This window comes from Neltuma alba, unplaced genomic scaffold, assembly GCF_004799145.2.
Source record: "Neltuma alba isolate B1F8T4 unplaced genomic scaffold, ASM479914v2 tig00001639_pilon, whole genome shotgun sequence".
Classification (NCBI taxonomy): Eukaryota; Viridiplantae; Streptophyta; class Magnoliopsida; order Fabales; family Fabaceae; genus Neltuma; species Neltuma alba.
In genome coordinates this window covers 236126-262045 of record NW_021632546.1, presented here as the reverse complement: position 1 = coordinate 262045, position 25920 = coordinate 236126, and the positions used below count along the sequence as shown (strand labels likewise).

General features: G+C 32.9%; 1 pseudogene; it reads left to right on the top strand.

The window, feature by feature from the left end:
- The first annotated feature begins 19713 nt into the window (after positions 1-19713).
- LOC114760589 (hexose carrier protein HEX6-like) lies at positions 19714-24945 on the top strand (annotated as a pseudogene).
- Positions 24946-25920: the final 975 nt, after the last annotated feature.

Genomic DNA, 25920 nt, shown 5'->3' with positions numbered 1-25920 from the left:
TTTGAAGTGCTTATATAAAATTCTTGATAGGACATAATGATTATTGCCTGTATCTGTGTGACAGGAGGTACAAACGTATGCTCTTGATCATGGATCTTGCAATGTCATTACTTTCTAATCAAGGATGATATAAGCACAGGACATTGTATACTTCGCCATGCTATATAACTAAAATGTTCTATGGTACATATGGCACCGAAAGGTCCAATACATCTTGGAGAAACAGGATGCTATTGAACCATTAATCATTGCAATGGTCGAACCTGAAGTTGGTAATACGGCCCAACATAGGAGAGACCAAGAGGCTTACCAAGTTTGGAAGAAGAAAAACAGCATAGCAAGAATCACGCTTCTAAGTGCCATGGCTAATGACATAATGTGTGAGTTTGAGAGGCACAAAATTGCACAAGCTATGTGGATAGTGTTGAAGGACAAGTTTGGTGGTACTTCTACCAGTAAACTTAGGAGGTTAACGATGAAGTTGGATACCTACAAACTCAAGCCAAACAATCCTATGAAGCAACATCTGAGAGAGATGGCCATCATGATCAAAGAACTTAAAGAAGTTGGACATGTCTTATCTGATGAATAACAAGTGCAGGTTGTTATCATATCGCTTCCTGCTAGCTGGGAGCATATGAAAGTTAATCTAACCCATAATGAAAACATCATTACTTTTAACAATGTTGCTAAGCACTTGGAGCTAGAGGATGAATGTTTAGAGGCTTACAAGACCTCTAGACAAGCTTATTATACTGAGGATGTTGGCACTTTCTATTCAAGGCCAGATTCCAAGAAGGGCAAGAAGTTCCAAAAGAAAGGGAAGAAGGGTGGTTCTCAACCCAAAAAGAGAAGAAGCAATTCAAGAAGGGAAATAAAAGTGGGAAGAAGAAGCTAGACCTGAAGAAGGTCAAATGCTTTGCTTGCCAGAGAATGGGCAATTTGACATGTGACTGTTCAAAACAGACTAAGAGTGAAAAGGTATTAGTGAATTATGTGAATTCACATGTTTCTAGTGTTGTTTTTCTAACAGAACTTGTTTCTTCTTCTTGGATTATAGACTCAGGCTCCACAGACCACGTAACCAGGGATCGAGGATCCTTTATCGAGTACCGTCAGTTGCTGTATTAAAGCAAGTGGCTTTACGTTGGGAACAACACAAGGATCGAGGTTAAAGGTTTAGGCACATGCAAATTTACTTTGCATGGTGGGAAGAACTGAATACTCCATGATGTACTTTACGCTCTCGACTTCCGACAGAACTTGGTTTCTATGTTATGTCTTTTAGAATTTGGGTTTGATGTAAACCTTCATGGTAAAATTACAGACATTTTAAGCAACTCAGTCCTTTATGGTTTAGCTTTCTTGTTTAAAAAGTTCCTTGTTTTGGATATTGTTGGTGATTTCAATAGTAATGAATGCTTTGCTATTTCTTCCCGTAATGTTGACATAAACACCTAGCATGCTAGACTAGGACACATTAATCAAAATAGAATGATTAAATTAGCCAAGGAAGGATTGTTAGGTACCATTCCTAGTATGAAAATGTCACTATGTGAGAGTTGTCTAGTTGGTAAGGCAACAAGGAAGCCTTTCAGTAAGGGAACAAGAGCTGAAAATCTATTGCAAGTAATTCATTTCGACATATGCAGTCCAATGATTGTGAGGGCGAGACACGGAGCTTGGTATTTTATTACCTTTATTGATGATTTTTCGCGATATGGTCATGTTTTTTTGATCTCGCATAAGTTTGAAACACTTGAGTGCTTTAGACAATACATAAACAAGGTAGAGAATCAAATGGACAATAAAATTAAGGCATTATGCACTGATTGAGGTCCTGAATATTTATTTGAATAATTTAAACAGCTCTTGAAGAAAAAGGGATAATTAGACAACTGACCATCCCTGGCACTCCACAACAAAATAGAGTTGCTGAAAGAAGAAACAGAACTCTTCTAGATATGGTTAGGTCTATGATGGTTCAAGCAAACTTGCCAATTTTGTATTGGGGTGATGCTTTGTTAACGGTGACCTTCATACTTAACCGTGTACCCTCAAAATCAGTCGCTTCTACACCTACGAGCTATAGATAAAACACAAGCCAGATCTAAGCATCTTGAGACCCTGGGGGTTTGCGGCGTATATCCATGACGCTTCTGATAAGCATGGGAAGTTGGGTCCCAGAGGAAAGAAATGTATCTTTATAAGATACACTGAACAATCAAAAGGATACGTTTTCATAGGTGGAAACAAAGATGGAACGGTAACTAAAATAGAATCAAGAGATGTAACATTCATTGAGACTGAATTTCCTAATAGAGGAGATGTTGACCGCACTGTTTCTCTTTATGAGACATAGGAACAAGATAGTACATAACAATTTGAGTGCGAGCCAAGAAAGGTCAACACCTAGACCTGAGTAAAGAAAGAAAGATAAGCAAATAGCTTCCATTAGAAGGAGTAACAAGGAAGGTGTTCCCAAAAGACGCTTTCAAATAGAAGGTAAATCTTTCTTAGTTACTCCAGAAGGGGATGATGAGCCCCGTTCTGTACGAGAAGCTTTGTCAAGTCTTGCCAAGGAGGAATGGATGAAAGCGATGGAAGAAGAAATGGACTCAATGTAAAAGAACCAAGTTTTGGTGTTAGTTGATCTTCCAAAAGGGAGTAAAGCTATTGGGAACAAGTGGGTTCTCAAGATTAAAAGAAAAGTGGATGGATCAATTGACAAATACAAGGCTCGATTAGCGGCAAAGGGGTACACATAACAAAAAGACCTAGATTATGAAGATACATTCTCACCTGTTGTGTGTTTCAACACTATTAGACTTATTCTGGCAATAGTAAATAGTCTAGATCTAGAATTACATCAGATGGATGTAAAAACTACATTCCTAAATGGTGATTTGGATGAAGAAATCTATATGGAACAACCATTAGGTTTCATTAAAAAAGGAAAGAAAAATAAAGTTTGTAAACTCAAAAGGTCCATTTATGGATTGATACAATCATCTAGACACTGGTATTTGAGGTTTCACAAAGCAATAACCTCATATGACTTCCAAATGATAGAGGAAGAACACTGCGTCTACATTAAGCGGTTTGAGGGTAATTTTGTCATATTATCCTTATATGTAGACAATATACTATTGGCCAGAAATAGTCTAGATTCAGTGGTGGCTATTAAAGAATGGCTTTCGTCAAATTTTGAAATGAAAGATATGGGTGAAGTAGAGTATATAATTGGAGCTAAGATCCAAAGAAATTGCTCAAAATGAATCCTTTCTCTTTCACAAGAGAATTACATCAACAAGATTCTTAAGCGATTTAAAATGAAAGGCTGCAATCCCATGAGTACCCCTATTACTATTAGAGTGGCTTTGAGTCCTTACATGTCCCAACATCGAGTCTGACAAAAAGAAGATGGAAAGAGTTCCATATGCCAGTACTATTGGTAGTTTGATGTACGTAATGATGTGTACAAAGCCAAACATCTATTATGCAGTGAGACTGGTAAGCAGATTCCAGTCTAATCCTAGTGAAAAGCATTAGAAAGCAGTGAAGAGGATCTTGAGATGCTTAAAGGGCACTTCTAATTATGCACTGTGCTACGAAGGAAGCGACATGTGCCTTGTTGAGTACTCCAATGTTGATGTAGGCGAAGATGGAGAAGAACAAGGGTCAACTTCAGGTTATACCTTCTTGCTCAACAATGGCGCCATATGTTGGAGTAGCAAGAAGAAAACGTGCATTGCCTTACATTCAATGGAAGTTGAGTTTGTGGCATGCACCACAGCAGTACAAAAGGCTTTATGGCTGAAGAGATTTATAGAACACCTTGGATTTGGAAACAAGAGTATCAATTTGGTAACAGTATACTGTGACAATATTGCAGCCATAGCCTATACTAAAGATCCTAAGTACCACAGTAAAACTAAGCACATTGATATCAAGTATAATTTTGTTAGAGATTATATAGCACAAAAGGCTGTTACTATATAATACATTTCAACCAAATGTATGGTAGCAGATCCCCTGACAAAGCCAATAGGTGAAAAAGTTTTTAAAGAACATGTGCAAGCCCTTGGCACGCGTAAAGTGTTATTTGTAAACCTCATTAATGAAATTATATTTTTTTCGTTATTACTTTATGTGTTTGTTCGAAAGTATACAATGTCTAGTATGTCGTACAAGTTAAAAAGGGTTGACTCTCTCACACGGGCAACCGCCTTTGATACTCAGGTGGAGTGAGCAAAGATGAGACATTTGTGTTCACCAGTAAAGCAGCAAAGAATGCTGATATGGTAGGGAAGAAACACAAACTTTATGTCACCTTGACTAAAGTATAGCAAGTCAAGATGAGATCCACAAAGATAAAGTTGGATCAAAGTTTAGAATCCCACTTCCATAATACCTATAGCTAGATAACAAACTCTTCAACGTCGATGTCATAGCAATGAGCAGAGTTGAAGAATTTGGGTCTAGACACTAAGTATGTTTGGACTTAAGTCTGTATGGTGTTAATGATAAGTCTAAAACGACATACGCTCTTATAATATAAGAGTAACACAATAGCATGTGTTTCATACCACATGTTCTGGGAGAAGCGCAAAAGGGAAGCAAGTGAAAGATCCTTGCTTCATTGTTGTGTGAGTCCCAGGGAGGAATTATCCTCCTGTTGGTGTCCTTTGACTTTGACAATATCACGAAGATATGTTTCAGTGATTGCTACTTCAACATGTGTCATATGGTCATGATTGATGCAATATAAGGTAGTATGCTAAGAGAACGACTGATTCATATCAAAGTGATATTTGGGCGAAAGGAAGATTGACTATGATATACACACCTATGCTAGTATCTGTGACATGTCCCTTATGACATTCTGTGGTTGTAAGTGTGGACACTAGACATACGAGAAAGGTAATCTGAGTCAACCATTGACTTGAGATGGATTAGATTTACCATGAAAAAGTGTATATAGGTAAATCTGGGATATTTGAGGCATAACTTCAAAATTCAATCTACACGAAGGAGAGGGTAACTTGTGCTGATCCTATCAAAGGATTTATAGTGCAGGCACCTCGATGAAGACGTCATGCCCACGTGGTCATGACAAAGCACTAAATATGAAATTAAGAGGAAACAAAGATGTTGGACCGACGACATCTAATCCTCTAAGTGTAAGTGGGAGATGTAGGAAAATGGGCCAGTCCACCATTAGTGGATTGGACCCAAACCTATTTGTATTGAGACTATGATGCAAATAAATAGGAAATTTGGGTCTTAAGTGGTGAATTTCACCATTTTATATAAATTACAAAAAAAAAAAGGGAGGGACGGTTGAGGATAACCATGAGGAGGCAGTTTCATTTTCAAAAAAGGGAAGATGAAGTTAAAAACTGACGTGAGGGGCATCAGTTCAGTCTAGTCCTGTTTTTTTCAACGTTTTCCAAACTCCTCCCTCTGGTCCTCTTTTCTTTCTCACCCACCGGTGCATTTGCTGTGAAAATATAGTCTGACTCCATTACAGTGACCGGACTTTCGCGAGTGGCTATTTGAATTTGAGATCATTCGACACTTCAGGTATGCCTGAAGCCCTTTACATATTACATGACATATATAGAAATTAAAGAATCAAGCATAAGATAGAAAATACGTCAAGTTCTTATATCTGTTATATTAAGTTTTTAGTTACACATGATTATGTGTCCTATTTTTAATATGAGTTTATATTTTAATGATAATATTTAAAAATAGAACATATGGATATATGTATTGAAAAATTTGGCATAATAAATAAGAAAAACTTGACTTAAGTAGTGTTCGAGATAATACATGAGGGGAAATAGAAACTATATACTAAGGAGTTAAATGAAAAATGGTGTGGGGAGCTCTATATCAAACATGGATTTCATTGGCTGTACGGATTAAACATGAATAGCGTCGATTAGCTGTGAGCAGTAATATTAATGAGTTGTGAGAAGAATGGTTCTTATGATTAGGTATCTTATGGCTGTAAGTACCTTGGCAATTTTTTTTTTGGGTGATATTGTGTGTGGGAATTACAGATTGCATTGTCAGGACTAAGGGGTTTGTATCCTTCTACTTTTATAGGGATAATGACATTGCTCTAGGGAGCTATAATATTGAGAAACAATTTATGTTGAATCTTCCACCAAACTCTGTTTGATCTCAAGAATATGTCTTGAAACTTTCAAGTTTATTAAGCACTTAATTATCTTTGAGGCGAATTTCAATCTTTCACTTTTGACCTTGCATCTAATGCTATTTGCTAATCTTCCCATTTATCCCCTTTAATAATGATTATTATTATTTTGCCAACCATAATTACTTTTCATAATTTTCCTATTCTTTACTAAATCTTGTCTTTGAGGTCCATTTCAATCTTCCACTTAGGAACCTTTTTCCTATTGTCCCTGAATTTTTCGGTAAATTTTTCATAATTACAATTAAGATTCAACTTCCAGAGATTGCACTTTTAACCCTATATGACTCGTCATTCACGCAGCTTTCTTCAAACATCTCAAGGGTCTCAAAAAATAAATTATAGGTCCATCATTTCATAATATTTATTTAAGTTCCCTTAACTTTTTAATCATTATATGATTTGTCTACGTATGCTTTTTCCTAAATTGAAACTTGCTTCTTTTATATTTAGGTCTCTGCTCCCTTTCATTTTGGCCATTGAAACCCTCCCATAGTATTTAGAAATATTTATGCTCTCGATCTAGACAAAAACTTTTCATTTGTTATTTAGTCCTTGCGAATAATTTTATCTTTACTGCATATTTCTGAGACCTCTACTCAACTCAACTGGTCTTAGTGCCCTACTTAATTTTTGGGGATATAACTAGTAAAATATAAGAGGGTAGGTCGATTTACATTGGATTTAGATATGACCACAGAAAGATGCGAAGATACCTTTAGTTCTGTCACTCATCACAGAGTGTTCCCCAATATTCTAATTATTTCTAGGTTCCTTTAGGCTATTGTTTGGGAATTCCCAAGAAAGTTTCATGGTTTTTTAAAAGAATTTTATATTTTAAAAAGAGCAAGCATATGGCTATGATTTTAGATGGTTATATATGTGAAAGATAGCTTTATGTTAACTAAATTATCGTGACCTATATTGTTTCTCGGGACTCGAATGTTAGACGTGAACGCTAAATTGATGTTCGTCGCACTCAAATCTTCTTCTTCTTCGTTTTTTTGCCAACATTTGTCGCACTCAGGTAGCCAAGTTGAACAATGTGATACTGAAATTATTTTCTATTATATTATGTGTATTCAGACCTAAAAACATCAACAACAATAATATAATTGTTCTCTTCGTTCTTATTTTGCTCATTTTTACCAGTGTTTTGAATAGTCTTTTTTTATGCATATTTAAATTACCTAGAACCATTTTTTTAAAACTATTTTCTCTTCAATAAGTCTCCCGCCGATTCTTTCTCACACATATATAAAATAAAACTATTTTATTTTGAATCTGTTTTTTTTGGGTACTCTGAAACAAGTTCTGTGGATAGAAAAACAGAAGATAAGCTGGTCAGTGACGGTGACGCACTTCAACCTTGTGTTTTGATATAATGGAGTATTTTGGTGACAATAAAATCATAATTTTAAAAGTGATTTTACGATATACGAAATAAATATATGATATGAATTTTATCTTGATTTACATAAATATATTTTTTAAAAGTGCTTTTGTTAGAATCCAGACAACCCATAAGTGGTTAGGTCCTGTTCATCTTTCCTGGTTAAAAACATGGTTTTCAATCGATATAGTATAATATATTATTTAAACAAACAAATTATAGTCCAGCATTTTAAACTTTTTAGTGATTCATTCTGCACTTTAAGTGTTTTTTTTAAGTGCATTTAGTATCTTAAAATATATTATGTCATGGGTGTAGCTAGAAAAATATTTCAGCTGAATGAAATCATAACTCATAAATTCATGGCTATGATAATTAATAAAATGAGTAAAATACATTAAAACTCCTCTATTTTATCTAAATTACATAAGCCTCCATTTTATTTTGAAAAGGCATATAAACCTTACTTAAAATTAAAATGTATATCATATAAACCTGAAGTTGAACTTCCCTTAATTGTCGCTTTGGGGTTACTCCAAAAATTAACCGAATTAATGCAATATAGTGCAAAACTCGGGTCGTTTCACTTTGAGGAGCCGAAAACGAAATTAAACCCTAGTAAATAAATGCAAGTAACCTAAACTATAAAAAGGGATTTTTGATTTTGAAAAAGCTGTTAATTAAATACTACGAATCAATTTGAAATTAAAATACTCTTTTTTTTGTTATTTTCTTTTATATAAAAGATGATTGAAATAACTGAAGATGAAAGAAATGAAAATGAGACACATAAATAACACTAATGATAATCAATCCTCCAATTCAACAATGTAGGCAATCATCACTCTAAAAGATGTGGGAGTTAAAAACAATGAATTAAGAATTATAATTAAGCTTTTAATCCAACAACCGAGCCACCTCGAGCTGCCACAAAATATTTTCTTAAAATCTCAACTTACTAACTGCAACCAGAATAGTAAAATGGGATTAAGGATGCCAAAAACCAATGCTTAATTAGAACTCTTAAATCCAAAATAACAGAATTAAAGCTAGCAAGAGACAATATGATCCAAAATTCTAAGCCACCTTAGAAAATCACAATATATTAACTCCAAAATCAATATAAATGTCATAACCACAACATCATAATTGAAATCAAAGCTATAAACAGCCCAATGTCAAATACTAAACAATAATCCAGTCGCAATAATCCCCAAATATAATCAGATTAAGCAATACAATTATCCCAACAATTAGAAAAACTATCCTAAGACCTAGGAATTGTTAAACAATTATTGAGTAAGAAATTAAAGCAACTAAAACTCCCCTTTGATGATCCAAGCTCCTGCCATTATTATTGAATTAGAGAATTAGGAATTAGCCACGGTTTGCCATCAAATTCGCTGCAATCAGTATTTTGCTACAGGATCCCATGGAAGAACACTGTTCACGCTGAATGGTTCACGTCTCTGTTTCACTGGTCTGCGTCTGCGTGTTCTCTGGTCCTTTCTCCAGCCGCGCCCAGCTCGCCTTCAGCGTCCGTGTATTCAGCTTCGTTCGGCGTGCTCTGCTCTCATTCTATCTCCTTCCGCCGCTCAGCGTCTCCTCTCTCGTTCAGCTTGTTCGGCGTTGTGTGTGTGCGCTCTTCGGCCTTGCTCTGTTTCGGGTGTGTGTTCGGCATTTTTCCCGTCCGCCCCCTCCAGCTGATGATTATAGAATATTAGGTTGGGGGAGGGCAAAACGTTGCGTTTTGCTCTCCCCTTTTATTATTGTTATTTATTTATTTTTTCTTTTCTTCTTTATTTTATTTTATTTTTATTTTTAAATCTTCCAAAAACCTGAAAACAAAATTTAAAAATAAGGTAGCATTAATTGTCCTCAAAAATCAATTAGTCACAATTAAACCAAAATATGACAATTTTGCCCCTATAAAATAATAATTCAAAATAAAACAAAATAAATCAATTAAGGCAAAAAGGGACCAATTAAGCTGACAAAACTCATATAAAAGATACCAAAAACATATAAAAATAATTGAGTTTGTCAAAACCTCTAAGATTTTATTTGTATATTAGCTGACTATTAAGTTTGACTCTCAAACTCTTTTTTTGTCCAAAATACATCTATTTAAGATAAGAATGATTTAAACATTTATATTTACCCAAAAAAAAATCAAATACATGTAATTTCAAACTTTATAATAATTTAATAATTTTGGCTATATTATAAAATTTATATATATTTTTGAGATCGCATTTATTGAAACTTAATTTTTAAGTTTATTTGAATGGCTAAGACTACATATTTCAAACCCATATTTTTTTATGATATAATATAAATGATGCAAACTTTAGAGATAATATAAAGGGGAAATCACAAATAAAGACCCTCAAATATGCAAAATAACAGATAGGTCACCTGAATAAGTGAAATTACTCACAAGGACCCGGTCTCAAATTATAATTATAAAATCATGGCCAAATTATCAAAATACCCCTCTTTAATTTTTTTTTTTAAAAAAAGAAAGCCATTGCCTCACCGGAATCTGGCCACCGGCGCCGGAGCTCGGCGGCCGCTTCCGGCCACTGCCAGTGACCGGACGCGGGGGTCCGGCCACTGTTCCTTTGTTTTTTTTTTTTTTGCAACTATTTTTTTTAAATAGTGGGGGAAGTGAGGTTGGGATGACCATTGAGCCAACAAATTTTTGTTAGCATTAGGATGCAAAAAAAAATATAAATAACTCATTTACTCTTGTTCAGGTGATAACAACAATATATTTGGAAATAACAAGTTCTGATTGTAAAATAACACGTCTGGAATAAAAATTTAACAATATGTTTTTTTTATAACAATAAATTTTGTTGCAGGTAATAGCAACAATACATTTAAAAATAACAAGTTCTGATTATAAAATAACAAGTTTGAGATTAAAATTTAACAACACATTTTTTTTATAACAACACACTTTGTTTCAAGTGATAATAAAAATACATTTAAAAATAACAAGTTGTGATTATAAGATAACAAGTCTGGGATTAAAATTTAACAACACGTTTTTTTTATAACAACACACTTTGTTTCAGGTGATAACAATACATTTGGAAATAACAAGTTTTGATTGTAAAATAACAAGTCTGGAATTAAAATTTAACAGCATCTTTTTTTATAACAATTAATTATTTTATACTTTTGGAAAATAAATTATTTATAACTTATAAAAAGTACTTGTAATCTATTTAATTTGCTAAAAACATAATTTTTATCTCCAATTTATAATCAGAACTTGAAGTATAATTTTTTATAGATTAAAAATACTTTTTTATTGTTCAAATTTATAAATAAAATTTAGGGAAAATGGCAACACACTTTTTAATTTTTTTTTAAATTTTTTTAATCTATATATCTATACAGCTTATTATAAATCAAACTACTTCTTATAAATTATAAATAGTACAATTTATTGTGGATTAAAAATACTTTTTGACTGCTTAAATTTATAAATGAAATTTATCTCTAATTTATAGTTAAAAAATACTATTTTATTCTTTAAATATAAAAACTATTTTTAATATTTAAAGAATGAAATAATATAAAATTTATACTATGATTAATAGATTAAAAATGCCTAATTATAAATACTTTATAATTTATAAGAGAGTAGTTTGATTTATAATGAGTTGTATAGATATACAGATTAAAAAGTATTTTTTAGAGAAATAAATATATTAAAAATATTTTTATAAGTTATAAATAATTTATTTTTTAAAAGTATAAAATAATTAATTGTTATAAAAAAATGTGTCATTAAATTTTAATCCCAGACTTGTTATCTTATAATCAAAACTTGTTATTTTTAAATGTATTGTTATTATCACTTGAAACAAAGTGTGTTGTTATAAAAAAAAATGTTGTTAAATTTTAATCCCAAACTTGTTATTTTATAATCAGAACTTGTTATTTTTAAATGTATTGTATTATTACCTGTAACAAAATTTATTGTTATAAAAAAAACATATTGTTAAATTTAATTCCAGACGTATTATTTTACAATCAGAACTTGTTATTTACAAATGTATTGTTGTTATCACCTGGAACAAGAGTAAACGAGTTAACTTTTTTTTTTTTTGCATCATAATGTTAACAAAAATTTGTTGGCTCAATGGTCATTCTTTATTTTGGGAAGCATTAGGTTGGGGGATCAAATCCCCCCAACCTCACTTCCCCCACTATTTAAAAAAAAAAAAAACAGTTGCAAAAAAAAAAAAAAAAACAAAGGCCGCCGGATGCCGGGGTCCGTCCACCGGCAGTGGTCGGAAGCGGTTGGACGTCGGGGTCCGTCCGCCGGCAATGGCGGAGGAAGCGGCCGCGGAGCTCCGGCGCCGGTGGCTGGATTCCGGTGAGGTAGTGGCTTTCTTTTTTAAAAAAAAAAAATTTAAGAGGGGGTATTTTGGTAATTTGCCATGATTTCATAATTACAATTTGAGACTGGGTCCTTGTAAGTAATTTCACTTATTCAGGTGACCTATCTGTTATTTTGCATATTGGAGGGTCTTTATTTGTGATTTCTCCTAATATAAATTATTTAAATGTATAATTCAAAAATTTTAAACACATTTTAGCTGCAAACACTTATTAAAGACTTTTAGTCAATAATATATTTATTGAATTAATTAAAATTGCCATGCCTATGTTATCTACATTACTTAGACTACTATCCCAATATGACAAAAAAAAATTAAACAAATAAATATTTAAAAAAATAAAAAATAAAATTAAGGAAAAACAGAAAACTCTTATATTATTCAAAAATAATTTTAGCCAAAATTAGAGGTTTAATGTGAATAAGGAAAAATTAATAAATAAAATTGATTTGAATATAAATTTTGATTTTAAAAAATATTTTTTAAAATATGTTTTTTGATCTGGTACCCACAACGTTGGACAATTTGACAACCTGCAGCAAAAGTGACAACTTTATGGGGAAACCAATATATTTAATATATGTTAATTATAATTTAGTAATTTATAATCACAATATTTGTCTCACTTACTCAGTTTGTTTAAAATGGATATATATATAATTATATATTGCAGTGTAATACTAAAAAGGAAAAATGACTCACAGGTCCTATAAAAGATAATTAATTCTAAAGAGTCTCTCAAAATTTCCAAATACTTCCTATGTCCCCAGGGACCTCAAAGCAAAAATTAAATTATGAAATTACCTACTTGCCCTCATCGAATGACAACATATGCACAGCTACAATCACAACCTACACAGTAGCTAATCACAACCTACATTTGAGCTATTCACAACATGCAAAGACAGCAATCACAATTCATACTCAACCGAATGACAACATGCACAACATACAGTCACAACCTACATAGCAATCAATCACAACCTTTTCAATTGGTGAGGGCAAATAGGTAATTTCATAATTTTAATTTTTTGCTCTGAAGTTCCTGGGAACTTAGAAAAGATTTGGAGATTTTAAAAAAAAAATTTAGAATTAATTATCTTCTGTAAGAATTGTGTGTAATTTTTTCTACTAAATTGGCTACAATCACATGTCTCTAACAAATTCCCATGTTTCCCCTAGACATTTTGTTTTATTTTCCAAGGGGATAACAACGGATGGGTATACAGCTCTGGTTGCTCCGCCCCCAGGGGCGAGGGCGGGGGTGCATATTTTACAAATTATTATTTCATCATGCCTGTCATTTTAATTAGTAAAATACAAAGCACCGCAGGCAGTATTTCAAAACTAAATAATTTTGGGAAAATTGCAAATAAAGACCGTGGAATATATAAAATTGCGATTTGGGTTCTTGAATTTATATAATTGCTGTCAGAGACCCGGTCCCAAATAGGAATTATGAAATGTTAGGTAAAAGACAAAAACGCCCTTCTGCTTTTTTGTAGTCCCTTGTCTACATGCCCTAACTTTATCTTTCTTTACTTTCGAAGTCGTCTCCCTCTTTCTTCACTCTCCGACTCGTCTCCCTCTTCTTGATGATGAACCATACAAATCTCTTGAAGAAATTGAGGCTAACACCATTAGAAATCTCCTTCCTAATGAAGATGGTCCATCTTTTGGTGTTTTTGATGACTCGAGTTTAAATAATTTACCAAAACTGGTGATAACCTGGAAGATTTTGATCTGTTTGGTAGTGGTAGAGGTATGGAGCTGGAAGGCGATGAACATCTAACTATAGGAAAAGGGGCCAATGGTCCAGATAAAGATCCTAGTTGCTTCGGACGTTTTAAAGGGAAACTTTCTTTTGTTGAACATTCTTCTAGAACAATTTTTGTTACAAACATTAACAGCAATGTTGAAGATTCTGAGCTAAAGACTCTCTTTGAGGTGCTTCTTTATTGTTTTACGTTGATAGATGCTATGCTAGAATTCTTAGAAAGCATTTTAGACTTTGAATCTTATAAAAAGTCAATGCAATTTCTTGTTTGTTTTGACAGTAATATGGTGATGTCTAAACCAAGTTTGATAAGTTGTTGAAAATAACAAATTGACAAGTTCTGATACTCACTTCACGACAAGTTCAGTAATGCGAATAACAAGTTTAGGAAGGCAAATAACAACTTCTGATAAGCAATTCATAGAAATTTGAGTTTTTGTGTTAAGATGACAGCATTTTCAGATTTCTTTAGCAGATGACAAGTTCTGATACACAATTCATGACAAGTTCAGTAAGGCGAATGACAAGTTTAGTAAGGCGAATGACAACTTCTGATAAGCAATTCATAGAAATTTGAGTTTCTGTGTTAAAATGACAGGTTCTCATTAGGTTTTCATACTTTTTCTGTTAAAATGATTGGATTTTCACATTGATTTATCAAATGACAGGTTCACAATAGAAAATGACAAGTTTCCATAAGATTTTCATACATTTTCATACTGTTTTTGGCTGGAATTGCAGTTTGCATATTTCTGACAGCAACAACTTCTGATAAATATGAAATGACAAGTTTATAATGAAAAATGACAAGTTAAGTATGGCAAATGACAAGTTCCCATAATGTTTTCATACATTTTCATACTTTTTCTGTTGGAATTATAATTTGCACATTTCTAATAGCACCCACTTTTGATAAACACGAAATAACAAGTTCATAATGGAAAATGACAAGTTAAGTATGCAAATGACAAGTTTTCATAATGTTTTCATACATTTTCATACTTTTTTTGCTAGGATCACAATTTGCACATTGCTGATAGCAACCACTTTTGATAAACAGTAAATGACAAGTCTACAATAGTGAATGACAAGTTAAGTATGTAAAATGACAAGTTCCCATAACGTTTCCATACAATTGTAAATTTTTCTGTTAAAATAACAATGTGCAGATTTCTGACAACAAACACTTTTGATAAACAGTAAATTACAAGCCCATAATAGCGAATGATAAGTTAAGTATGTAAAATGACAAGTTCCCATCACATTTTCATACAATTGTAAATTTTTTTGCTGAAATAACAATGTGTAGATTTCTGACAGTAACCACTTCTGATTAACATCTTTTATCATCAATTTCACCTCTCATTTCCTCCTAATGTATAAAACTATAGCACCAGAACTCTCATAAGCCCCTCAAGAAGCATGCTCATATCAACACCAGCGGCAAATGCACTATAATGATCATATCCACTCACAAGTGCATCCTCAACCATGAAATCCGAAATGTAAATTGTCATATCATATGAATAAGAAACCATCAAATTCTACATATAAGGTGAGAACTTTATTCATTTAGCATTGTATTTAAGGCTCGTTTGTTTCTCACATCCCACACCTTGATCGATTTATCCACCGAAATACAATCATCATACTTGATTTCCACAATTTAGAGCTTTTTTACAATTATTAGAAGTTGGTGCTGTCAGAAATGTGCAAATTGTAATTCCAGCAGAAAAAGTATGAAAATGTATGAAAACATTATGGGAACTTGTCATTTGCCATACTTGTCATTTTTCATTGTGAACTTGTCATTTCGTGTTTATCAGAAGTGGTTGCTGTCAGAAATGTACAAACTGTATTTCTGGGAAAAAAAGTATGAAAATCTTGTAGAAACTTGTCATTTTCTATTGTGAACCTGTCATTTTCATAAATCAATGTGGAAATTCAGTCATTTTAACAGAAAAAGTATGAAAACCTAATGGGAACCTGTCATTTTAACAGAGAAACTCAAATTTCTATTCAAGTTGTCATTCGCCTTACTAAACTTGTCATTCGCCTTACTGAACTTGTTATGAATTGTGTATCAGAACTTGTCATCTGCTAAAGAAATCTGAAAATGCTGTCATTTTAACACAGAAACTTGAATTTCTATGAATTGCTTATCAGAAGTTGTTATTTGCCTTTCTAAACTTGTTATTCGTATTACTGAACTTGTCGTGAATTGGGTATCAGAACTTGTCAACTTGTTATTTTCAACAACTTATCAAACTTGTTATTTTCAATTATAACAGAAGCTGAAAATTAAAATAGAAATGAAGAATATAAATCTAGATTTGTTGGGCGTTGTCTGAGCACCAAGCAATCATCGCACACTTGCCGTCGTCGCTGCAACCATCTTCGACTTCAACACAGAACTCGGTGACAAACTGGAACCCAATTCCCTGTCGAAGCTAGGCTTCAACAATATCCAATGGGAGTCTTGTTGAGCTTAATTATTGTTTCCCTTGGCATCCTTCTTCTATGTCCTGTTATTCACTTGCTTTGGGAGAAGGAACAAAGAAGATGACAGAGAGAAAAGAGAGAATGAGAGAAGTTGGGGGAGATGGGGTTAAGGACAAGGAAGTGGGACTGGAGAAGAAGGAGAAGGAAGGGGAATGAGATGAGGAGGAGGAAAAAGAAGCACGGAGAGAAGGATAGAGGGGAAGAAAAGGAAAGAGGAGGAGGATAAGATGAAAAAAAGACAAGGAGAAGCAAAAGGGTATTTTTGACTTTTAATCAACATTTCATAATTCTTATTTGGGACCGGGTCTCTGACAAGCATTATATAAATTCAAGGACCCAAATTGCGATTTGTATATTCCACGGTCTTTATTTGCGATTTTCCCAATAATTTTTATTTTTTATTTTTTTATTTTTTATTTGGGGTTATTGTGAAATTCTTTCTTCTATACTCAATGTCTTTTTCTCCATTTAACAGCCTGAGTTCTCATTGAAGTTTCATCATCTAATCTCAATATGTTTATTTTCAAATATATTTTTGTAGAACAATTATCTAAACATACTTTTTTTCATAAACAATCTTATAAAACTTTTTTGGAAACAAAAAATAAAAATAAAAAATAAAAACAGCAACAAATAGGCCCAAATTTCTTTCTAGATTTTACCACACTGTTGTAGGAGAAAAATTTGTTTTTAAATATAAATCACTTATAGGGTAATTAATAATTTTTTTTCTAATTTTATCCCTATAAATACAACAAAGAAAATAGATGAGAGAAAATGTACAGTATATATATTTTTTCAATGACCTTCTTAATAGGTCGGCAAATGTAGAAACTTTTATCAATTTAATTTGAGTGTTCTATCATCTAATTAAACAATGGCCATTATTATCTAATTCTTATTGAGTACGTTTATTAAATACACAGTAGCTAATCACAACCTACATTTGAGCTATTCACAACATCCACAGATGCCAATCACAACTTATACTCAACCGAATGATAACATGCACAACATACAGTCACAACCTGCACAGCAGCTAACCACAACATTTTCAATCAGTGAGGGCAAGTAGGTAATTTCATAATTTTAATTTTTTTTGCTCTGAAGCCCCTAGTAACTTAGGAAAGATTTGGAAATTGTAAGAAACTTTTTTAGAATTAATTATCTTTTATGAAACCTGTGTGTAATTTTTCCTACATTACATGTCTCTAACGATCCCTAGACATTTTGTTTTCTTTTCCAAGGGGACAACAACGGATAGGTATATAGCTCTGGTTGCCGGGGGGTTCACATTTTATGAATTATTATTTCATCATGCCTGTCATTTTTAATTAGTAAAATACTAAGCACCGCAGGCAGTATTTTCAAAAACTAAAATAATTTTTAGCTTTTTTGTTTTTTCTATTTTTTATTTTTTATTTGGGGTTATTGTGAAATTCTTTCTTCTATACTCAATGTCTTTTTCTCCATTTAACAACCTGAGTTCTCATTGAAGTTTCATCATCTAATCTCAATATGTTTATTTTCAAATATATTTTTGTAGAACAATTATCTAAACATATTTTTTTTTCCATAAACAATCTTATAAAAATTTTTTGGAAACAAAAAATAAAAAATAAAAAATAAAAACAGCAACAAATAGGCCCAAATTTCTTTCTAGAGTTTACCGCTCTGTTGCAGGAGAAAAATTTGTTTTTAAATATAAATCACTTATAGGGTAATTAATAATTTTTTCCAATTTTATCTCTATAAATACAACAAAGAAAATAGATGAGAGAAAATGTACAGTATATATATTTTTTCAATGACCTTCTTTAATAGGTCGGCAAATGTAGAAACTTTAATCAATTTAATTTGAGTGTTCTATCATCTAATTAAACAATGGCCATTATTACCTAATTTTTATTAAGTACATCCATAGGCTCCAAGGTATAATAATAAGGGAAATCCCAAGCTTATATTTCGTTACAGCAACTTGTAGGCTTACAATTATCACCCTTATTTAAGCTTTAGTGTTTTGTCTTCCAACTAACTTTGACGAAGTAGGTTTCATGCTGTACAATAGAAATTAAAATACTCCCTCTAGTAATATTGATTAGTTACCTTCTAGCTATCTGCATTGTTAGATGAGGCCTTCTATAATTTACCTCGTAAAGGTTATTCATAAAGGAGAATTCATACGCATAATAATGCCTGCCACTATTTGATACCACATTTGGTTTTTAATATAAGAACTAATTGATTAATTTGAGTGTATTAAGAAAATTATTTAAGTTAGCTATTTGTAATAAATTAGTATTATCTTTTCTAAAATATCCTTACTAATCAAGTGTACTAGGTAGAATTACGATTTGATGAAACTTTTAATATGTGCAAATAATATAAAGACTATCTTGATTTTTTTTTAAAAAGATAAATATAAGAAACAAAGTGAATGAGGGTTTTATATTTAGAAACAAATTGAAAGTCAAATTAATTCTTATATTAAATACAGGAAGAAGTATTATTGAAATGTAATCTCTTATCGATGTAATATAATTAATACGGAATCCAAAATTCGTTACCATTCCTATCCTTTTTTAAAAGGTCTCATCAGCAAGTTTTTTTGGGCCTAAATAAAAGATCATGCACGAATTTTCTCAAATATCAATTATCTTTTTTTCGGAAAATATACTTTGCTTTGGAAATAAGGATAACTATGGGGAAAATGAATTCATAAAATAATTAAGTGACAGTTTTGGACTATATATATATCATGAAAAGATTTTACACATTTAATGAGTTTAACATATTTTAACAAATTTTTTTAGTAGTTAAAAAACTTGCATAAAAAGGAGCAGAGTGAGTAATTTGTTCCAAAAAATTATGAATGAAAGATGGACGTACAGACCCATCCTCTTATCCATAAATAGCATAAATTTTTAAAAATCGTCAATTAATTTTCAAAAGTAATACTCAAACATATCTTGATCATTAAATAATACGATGCGCGTTTCCTTAATTTATCCCATAAACAAGGAAATATATATATATATATATATATATATATTCAGTGAATCAAAGAGATTTGGCAGCACAGTAGTAGAATTTGAGTCATCAAACAGAACTCTTACCAATCAATCAAATCTTTTATTGAAAAGTAAGCCAATTACGTTATTAGGGGGGAAAAAAGACAAAATAGCATTCAGGCCAACGAAACACAACGTTGCTTGTATTGAAAGTTCAAACCACCAGGATACTGTCAGGAACTGTTTAATTCCCAACCCAAATGGTGATGACCTTATCCTCAGATCCAGCAAAGACTAATCCTGCTGTTCTGTGATAGTAGCCTGCTGCTCTATCTTCCTCACTTTCTACTTACTGTGTTAAGCTCAAGGGAAAAAGTCTGATGGCTCTGAGCTTTGCTGTATCAAACGGAAGTGAACACAACAATGGCAAGATAACCTTGTTCGTTGTCTTGTCTTGCATGATGGCTGCCGTGGGAGGTGTCATCTTCGGCTATGACATTGGCATATCAGGTGAGTTTCTTGCTATAAATAGAAACCTTAATTCTTTTCAACGAAGGTTGATCGATAAGACTAATAGTGACTTTGAAGGAAAAGGGTTCGGTTCTCCTCAAACAAGATCCAATATTTGACTCGTGTGTAAAAAATCAAGTTATGAGAGCTAACCCTAAGTAGACATAATATTGTTTATATCTAACCTAATAGTATTGAATCCTTCATGGGCATGTAAAAAACAGTTAATCCAATAAAGGCTTAACCCATACCCTCCGCAAGTGTTGGTTCAAGTCTTCGTGCTAATGTGAGGTATCACTGATATTGTCTTAACCTTAGTGAGTCACCGGCTGAGTAAGTCAAACTTGAAACAACCTTCCTAAATAAACCGATAAACTTGGCTTTTTCATAGTAACTGTAAGAAATAACTTTTTATGACCAAACCATGCCAAATATAAACTCAAATTATATCACAATCATCTACATTAACTAATTATATAATATTGTTATCCATGATAGAAAAGAGCAGCACCTAATCATACATCCTATTACGGATAAAAGAACTTTTCCTAATTCATTCAAATACAAACTATATAAGAAAGGATCAATCTCATCTAATATGATTATAAAACAACATATAATATAACTCATAAATCAAAATATTAAGAATTAAATCTTAATTCATATTTTATAATAAATTCATAAACAAATCACATGCAATCCTAAGCCTCTGGCCAACTACCAGCACACATACCACAATAGTACAACTCAAAAGACATAAGACATAATAATCCATGAATCAATTGAAAACAATTTATCCCAAGTCATAATATACAAGATACAACATAGCCTATAAATCGAGAAGACACTACAAGTCACTAATGTAGCTTTACTCCTCCTGAGCCTTCCCTGACCACCCTCCTCTAAAGTTTTCACCTGAAAAATGTTAAACAATAAGGATGAGACAACGTCTCAGTAATTAAATCTCTACCTATCAGGCATACTAGCATGGGCCAGCGAGATGTCAGGTGGAATACACAGAGTTAATAACAGTCAATAGACATTTATTTAATAGTTAAACTTACAATAACCATATAAGTCGAATATTTTTGCCAATCTCATGCAGCTGATAAATTTCAAAAGAGATAACATTTTTATTTTATTTAAAAGATATCAATATCAAATGAAGATACTATGTCATATGCAATCGATGAACCCAAATCCATCCTTATATCCTCTTTATTTTCACTGATCGGACCTATGGGCCAAGTTCTTTCCATTTAACTGGCTATTTTGACAAGCGCACCACACGAGTGATATGGACCGACCAAAGACCACAGAGCACTCGGTGGATCATGGGTCTCCCCTCAAAGAACCAGTGAGGTGTCGCAATCCCTTGAAGAACTAGTGGGACAATCATAGTAGCCAACCATAGAGCTCCATCTGGAGGCCGATACCATGTGGTAAGTATATAAATCTCAATAACGCCAATAATCTCCTTCCTCCACCCAAACTAGATGCACAAGGTTCAAAATAATATATTTATATGCATAATCAATCGAATTTCAGAATAACACCTCATAGTGATAATTATTAATTTCTAAAAATACAAATGATTTCAATCCTTTTCAAAATAGTATCCCACAAGACAGTTCATACAAAACATAATATATGTATATGAAACTTGGTTATAAAATCACTCACCAATCTCATACCAATGCATATAACAGATAGAAATTTAGTTACCTGGACTCCTAGTTAACAGTCAAATACAAACGAAACCCGTACTTGAAAATGCCATAGTAGTGTTTATATCTACAAATGAAATTAAAACATTATCTCTATAATATTAGAGTAATCCACTCACAAAGTTATAGCCTTTAATTCTCTCTCTAAGACCTTCAACTGTTACTCAAAATTCTAGCTCAAAAAGCTTTTTCCAAGGTTTAGGGTGAGAACATATATATATATATATATATATGAGGATTTAGATTCAATTACTAGGTTCCCTTAACTTATATTATCTTTAATTGTCAAATCATATCATTTAAATCACCAAATTCATAAACCTAGATAGAGAATCCTCAATTTGTAGCTTATGTTCTATCTTCAAAAAATTTAGACAGACAACCTCAAAATGAGTTAATTCTAATTATTAATCCAATTGTTGAATTTAATGTCTTATATGTCATAAGTCTACTCTAAATTTTGGGTTAGTCCTATGGTGAACAAGTTTTAAAATGCTAATTTACTATCTAGTATTCTATCTACCAAATCTGAAACAAATAAATAAAAAACGTACCTAATAACTTGTAACTCAGAGATCAAATTGACGATCCAAACATTGAAATTGATGAGTATGAAGTCTAGGACCAGTTGACCAAATTGCAGCCTGATCCAACAGTTCACAAACTCGTAAACAGCACATTACTAAGACGATCTCGGTTTTGTGCAAAATTATTTAATTCATCTTTAACTCTTTCCTACTACCACCTGTATATAGGCTCCTAGAGCTCTCTTTTTCCATTATTTAGTTGATGTGGAACTTTTTAACATTGCTATTTTATCCATCTTCCTGTCATTTAGTCAATGTAGGACTTCTAAACATTGTTATTTTATTCATTTTCTCATACACATACACACACATATATACACATACCTAAAATTAGAATTATTTTAATTGCATATATATTTATATATATATATATATATAACCTCTACCTATTCTATAAAAATGTGTTTAAATATTAGAGATATGAAAATTAGGATTTACAAAACTCACATGAATCTGTATTTTATTCATTCTCTCTCTCTCTCTCTCTCACACACACACACACACATTTACACACCTAAAATTAGAATTATTTTAATTGCATATATATATATTTATATATATATAACCTCTACCTATTCTATAAAAATGTTTTTAAATATTAGAGATATGAAAATTAGGATTTACAAAACTCACATGAATCTGTTACCATTGTCACAATATATGGCTGCTTTGATGAACTAGAAGGAATGAATATGAAGGTGGGGTGACTTCAATGGAGCCATTTCTGGTGAAATTCTTCCCAGAGATATACAAGAAGATGAAGGAGGACACAGAAGTGAGCAATTACTGCATATTTGACAATCAACTACTGACAACATTCACTTCATTGCTCTATGTGGCTGGGCTGCTTACTACCTGCATAGCTTCATATATCACCAAAGCTTTTTGGAAGAAAGCATTCCATTATTACAGGTGGCGCTGCGTTTCTTGCTAGTGCAACCTTTGGTGGTGTGGCTTTTAATGTCTATATGCTCATTCCTGGTCGCCTTTTGCTTCGAGTTGGAGTTGGCTTTGCAAACCAGGCAAGGTTTTATTGTGAAATTGTGAAGATTGATGAAGTAGGCTTTTATTGTTACTTATTTAATTAGAAATGCCGTTAAGGGATGAGTACTCATTTTAAATTCATTTAAACTTGAATTTGATTTTTCTGCTCCTTTTTGAAGAAAATCTACTATGCTACCCTTTAAAGAGGAAGATAAAGACTCCTAAAAAAAACAAAAAAAATTATGACAATGGTAGGAGCACTACCCATAAGAGAGTAAATGTAACAAGAAATTACTTTTACAGTTACCCAATTTAATACTCAGGTTTAATTCAAGGAGATAAAATAAAATTTTCTCTCCTTTTTATTTTCTGGGCATATGAGGGACACATGTTTACATTAAGAGTTTCTGCATCCTCATTTCCCTCTACCAGGCCATACCTTGTGACTGATTTCTTCTTGTTCCTACTCAAAGATTAAACTGTTTCTGTTGACGTATCATGTTAACTTAGAAAATTCAAGTAGCAGCAAACTCCATGCTTGCTAGAAGATAATTACACATCCACAAGACCTCAACAACTTAGTTTAAACAACATAGTTGCCCAATCCTCCACCATAGTGAAGAGTCATTTGTAGTTCTCATGCTTTCTCAGGATTTAGTAGACTTGGCTATCACCTAACTCCGACCATTTTCCTATGCTAAGAAATTCTTGTAATGTTTGTTCTGCAGTCAGTTCCTCTGAATCTCTCAGAAATGGTGCCACCAAGACTAAGAGGTGCAATCAACAATAGGTTCCAACTTAGCGTTGGAATCGGAGCTTTGTGTGCTAATTTTATCAACTATGGCACGGAGAAGATTAAAGGGGGATGGGGTTGGCGCATCTCACTAGCCATGGTAGGAGTGCCAGCCTTGATCCTCAAACTAGGTGCACTTTTCCTCCCAGAAACTCCCAATAGCCTAATCCAACACAGTAAAGATCGTGGAAAGGCAGAGTTAATACTTCAATGAATTCGAGGAACCGATGATGTTCAAACTGAGCTTGATAGTCTCATCAAAGCAAGTTCAACATCAAAAAACACTGATCACTCATTCAAGCTTATACTGAAATGAAAATACAGACCTCAACTTGTAATGGCAGTAGCAATACCATTTTTCTAGCAAGTGACAGGGATCGATGTCAAAGCCTTCTAGGCCCCTTTGCTTTTCAGAATACTAGGGTTAGGTGTAGGTGCTTCACTCTTGTCTGCTGCCATGACTGGATTGTAGGCACTGGCTTGACCTTCATATCAATACTTGTTGCTGACAAATTTGGTCGGAGAACCTTGTTTGCAATAAGAGGCATTCAGGTGTTAGCATCTTAAAGTATAGTAGGAGGGATAACGGCAGCTTATCTGAAAGATAATGGAGGATTGAGCAAAGGGTATGCTTACTTGGTTTTGGTGATGATATGCATATACGTTGCTAGATTTGGATGGTAATGGGGCCCATTGGGGTGGTTAGTACTGAGTGAGATTTTTTCATTGGAGATTCAATCTGTCGGGCAAAGCATCACGATGGCAGTGAGCTTCCTCTTCACTTTCATTGTTGCTCAAACATTTCTAACAATGCTTTGACACTTCAACCCTGGGATTTTCTTCTTCTTTGGGGGTTGGGTGCTGGTGACGAGTGTGTTTGTGTACTGTTTCCTGCCAGAGACCAAGAATGCGCCTATCGAATAGATGCAGAAGGTGTGGTATGAACACTAGTTTTGGAAGAGAATGATGGATGGAGGGATTGAGAAGAGAGAACAAGAGAGTGGTCTCTGATGAAAAGTCTAGATCCAAGTTGTTTAGGCTCTTTTGTTATAATGAAAGAAAAAAAATTAGTTTCCTTTATTCACAATGCCTTTCACGTCTCTCTAATTAATGACTCAACAGTTTCTTCTATTTCTTCACTTCTCAAGGGAGGGGTATGATAATTACTTTTCATCCTTGAAACCACTTTTTTCATCATTTCTTCCTTTCATTTCATTCTGTCCACCAAATAGAGCATAAATTAAGCCTTCTATATCCATAGAGAATATACATATTCACATATCTTGGACATTTTAGGTTCATCCAATATGTAAATGAAATGAAACCATGGACTGTGTTGTTAATTTTACCTTCTCACAGGATGAGTGAATATTGCATCACTGCCACACTCCATGTACTCAGAAAAACCACAAAAAGTTGTTTATGCGAAAAGCTATTATTCGGGACCATGTCACCTACAGATGTTACTGATTATTATTGGAGGACCTTTGATGATTTAAATTTCAATGAATAGGCTTTGAGGTGCTTAACTCCATTTCAATTTAAAATCTTGCTCCATGAATCCAGTTCTTATTCATCTTTATTTATGCGGTTCCATTTGGAGATATTACAGTTCATCTTCTATAACTAGCTCGTTAGTAACATTTCTCTTTCTGTCAAAAGTAGAGTAAAATACGGGTTGGTACTTTTTATCAGGCCCTACGATACCAAAATGGGATGAACCTATGCTCATCAGATAAAGGGTTAGTATTGACTTTGATAAAATATATGATGCTAAACATAAATGACCATCTACACCTCACCATCAGTTAGCCTAACTATTGTAGAAGGTTCGTTGAATAGAGTTGTTTGGCTCCAATCTCAAGTAAATGTGAGGATCCTTCAGAGGACTGTTCCTGCAATGTAGAAACAACTGTTATGAATAGTCTGGGGATAGAAAAGGTACACAGCAGCAGCAGCAACAACAATTTCGGAGCTAACTCTATT